The 2,412-nt window shown below is 56.4% G+C and overlaps 1 non-coding gene across 1 annotated transcript; it reads right to left on the reverse strand.

Annotated features, from left to right (window-relative positions):
- Window positions 1-243: 243 nt before the first annotated feature.
- On the reverse strand, window positions 244-325 carry TRNAS-CGA (transfer RNA serine (anticodon CGA)). Its single transcript has one exon. It is a non-coding gene; the product is annotated as a tRNA-Ser (tRNA).
- Window positions 326-2,412: the final 2,087 nt, after the last annotated feature.

Here is a 2,412-nt window from a genome sequence, read left to right on the forward strand (position 1 = left end):
TGAGGTTTCTGCACTGCCCCAGCTCCCAACACACTCAGAGCAGTTGCAGGCAGGGCTAGGGCAGAGCCATGGGGCAGCAGAGGCTCCTCGGGGCAGTTTGCAGGACAGCTCAGGGACATGGGGTGAGGCAGGGTCCCAGGTGCAGAGGGGGGTTTGCTTGGGCTGGGGAGCGAACTGAGAGCGTCTCTGGGAATCCTGTGGACGCATTCCCCTGCTGAGCTACCGTGGCTAAAACACAGGCCTCGCTGCGAGCGGGATTCGAACCTGCGCGGGGAAACCCCATTGGATTTCGAGTCCAACGCCTTAACCACTCGGCCATCACAGCTGTGTCCCTGATCGCCTCCAATGCCAGAGAAACTGGTCAATATGTCGGCATATTGGGCTGCATTGGCAGGAGCGCTGGCGCGGGAAGTGATTATTCCCCTCTAGTCGGCACTGGTGCGGCCACACCTGGAGGATTGCGGCCAGTTTTGGGGCCCCCACTACAGAAGGGATGTGGACAATTTGGAGAGAGTCCAGCGGAGGGCAACGGAAATGATCAGGGAGCCTGGGGCACAGGACTTACGAGGAGAGGCTGAGGGAACTGGGGTTATTTAGTCTGCAGAAGAGAAGAGTGAGGGGGGATTTGATCGCAGCCTTCAACTCCCGGAAAGGGGGCTCCAAAGAGGATGGAGCTCGGCTGTTCTCAGTGGTGGCAGATGACAGAACAAGGAGCCATGGTCTCAAGTTGCAGATGGGGAGGTCTAGGCTGGATATTAGGAAACACTATTTCACGAGGAGGGGTGTTCTCCGTTCCCGGCGTGGCCCAGGGTGCTCGTGGCACCAGCCAAAGCTGCATGTGCGCCGAGGGACATCAGCCCCAACGGCCCCTTCCAGCAGCCCCGGGAATTCATTTTGACTGGGGCCTGGAGGGAAAACACATCTGGGAAGAGGGGCGAGGGGAGTTCACCACCTTTTCACCAGGACTGTGCAGACTGGGGCCTGGTGCGTTTCACGCCTGATGGTGTGGCGCCACCGTGTGGCCGGTTTGTGTCGTGCCCTTTGATTTTAAAACATGGCTTTTTTCACAGAAACTTTCTTTTCCTAACAGAGATTGGGGGGCGGGGGGGCAGGTTAATCTACCCAGCGGAAAGTGATTCTGCAGCAGGCCTGGAGGTGGAAGGGACCGTTTTCAGGGTTACTAAATTAATGTGTTGTGCCTTGTGTACACACACACACACACACACACACACGTGCACGCACACACACACACACACACGATAACACGGGCTCAGGCAAACTAGTCTTTCACACTTGATGCTGTGTCTCTCCTGCCCGGTGGTGTACGGTTTCATAGCCAACACCTTCACAGGGACAAACACGTCAATGTCACCTCACAACGTGGGATACGGAGATCAGACGTGAGATTGTCGCGTGCAGCAGTTTACAGGCATGTCATCAGGGCTAATCACTAAAGACAGGCTATACATCGAACACCGGTGTTAACAATACTGACACAGACAGGTTTGCGGGGAGGCTCCCTTGAGGCGCAGGGAACTGGGCACGAGCTGGGACCTGCTCTGCCAGCATCACGGACGTTTAGGAGTCGGACTGGGAGCGGGAGGGAAAGCCCCTAATGACAGAGGGGCGCTGATGTCCCTCCGAGTTGCAGGAACGAGGCAACGCAGAGTGAAAAGCCTTCACGCGTTGGGGCTGATGGGCCTCAGCCGCTCCTGGGGGCTGCCGGCTGGGAGTGGGGAAGAAGTATCTGGGCCAGGTCTCTGGCTGGCGTCTATCACTGCAGTGCCATTGAAATCAACGGGCCAGATCCAGTACTCCTCACGAAAGGCTTTCTTCGAGCTGCGGGCGGCGGGTATAAAAGGCCAGGGGAGGTTAAGCCCCGCCCTCGCTCCCCCTCTTCCTGTCCTGGCTCCGCCTGTTCCCCAGATGGCCCTGCCCTCCGCCGGCTGCTTGCGCCTCTCTGTCCCCTCCCCTCCCCTCTGCCCCACGTCTTCCTGTGAATTCAGTTTGCTTTTCTTGTTCGTCTTCCGTGTAGCAAAGACGCCCATAATGGAGGTGGGGAAACTTCTCCCCGGAGGGAATGGCTTTGAGTCACTTTCCTTTGCTGCTCCGGTGAAGTTAGGTATTATGTGGTTTGCTTTAAAGGAGTCCTTGTTGGTGAGTAATGTTACTGTTTTCTTGCTAATTGTTTAGCCCTGGAGTATACCTGGCTGATGTCTAGTGGGCAGCCAGTGCCTCCCCTCCTTGCATTAAAGGGCAAAAAGTGTCATCAGTGCAGAGTTCAAGTTGCCTGGTGGGGTACTGGGCCCTTCCAGAACCTCAGCTGCAGCAAAACTCACACTCATGAAATACACCGTTAAGGTTTCCCACATAACCTTAACTCTGCCCTCTTTCAGAACTTCCCCGTTAACA

This window comes from Natator depressus, chromosome 23, assembly GCF_965152275.1.
Source record: "Natator depressus isolate rNatDep1 chromosome 23, rNatDep2.hap1, whole genome shotgun sequence".
Classification (NCBI taxonomy): Eukaryota; Metazoa; Chordata; order Testudines; family Cheloniidae; genus Natator; species Natator depressus.